We start from the raw sequence: 1,240 nt of genomic DNA on the forward strand, positions 1-1,240 counted from the left end.
TTTCAAAAAAAAAAAAAAAAAAAAAAAAAAAAGAATTTTCATTCCGGATTATTGCCTTGGGTATTAGCTGAGGATGAGGATAGTTATCTGCTCTGCTTAAGGTTTTACAAAACCTAGACATTCTTTGTAGCAGTCCTAGATCACTGTATAAGCTAGTGTAACCTTTTTTTTTTTTTTTAAGGGAGATTTTTGCTTTAGGGTACATGCACTTGCCAGAGAAACAGAAAGTGAGAAATCACACCCTGGGGGAATGGCTCCACAATTTCTTCTCTCATTCTCCTCTTAGGATCTTGGGCACACAGGCACAGGGCCTGGCTGAGTTTCAAGTCATTGGGTTCAGGATTCGAACCACGGTCAATTATGTGGGAGTCCAGCAATGTAACCATTAGGCCATCTGCTGATCCCAACTACTTTAATTTTAAAACACTTTGTTTTTTCTTATGGCAAGATAAATGTTTACTGGGACCAGCAGATGGTGTAATGGTTATATTGCTGGACTTCCACATAGTCAACCACAGTTCAAGTCCTGGACGTGGCAGCTTGAAACTCACACCAGGTGCATGTGCATGCATGCCCAAGATCCCAAGAGGAGAATAGAGGTTAAAGAATTACAGCGGGGTCATCTCCCCGGGGGATGATTTCTCGCTTTCTATCTCTGTCTCTCTCTTTCTCTCTAGTGAGTGTATGCACCCTATAGCAAAAACCCTAACAAAATAAATAAATAAATTTTATCATAAAATATTTAGACTGCATAGCTAAGACAAAGGGAAATGCTCCAACCCCACCATTCATTTAGTCCATTAACACTTTGGTTTATATCCTTTCAGCCTTTTTCTTTCTAATTTATTTATATAAATATATTTTTTCATTAAAAAATAATTTCTATTCTAATTTTATTTATTCATTAATTTTATTTTAATTTGATGAGAGAGAGAGAGAAGGAAAGTGAGAAAGCAAGCCACCAGGTCCGGGACTCAAACCGCAGTCAACCATGTGGGAGTGTCCAGCACCTTAACCACCATGCTGACTACTGGTCTCCTCTTTTCCATTTTTTAATAAGAGATAGAGTGATATTTTTGACAAGGCCTCACCATGTTGCCATCCTCTTCCCAGTTAGTTAGGACTCCAGTGCATGCCGCCATACCTGGCTTGTTTAGGTTGACCTGGGAACCGAATCTAGTCCTCCCATGTGGCTTCAGCCACAACACAGCAGCACGTTCTTGCTTGCACCAATGCAGCT

Source organism: Tupaia chinensis, unplaced genomic scaffold, assembly GCF_000334495.1.
Source record: "Tupaia chinensis unplaced genomic scaffold, TupChi_1.0 Scaffold000624_1, whole genome shotgun sequence".
NCBI lineage: Eukaryota > Metazoa > Chordata > Mammalia > Scandentia > Tupaiidae > Tupaia > Tupaia belangeri.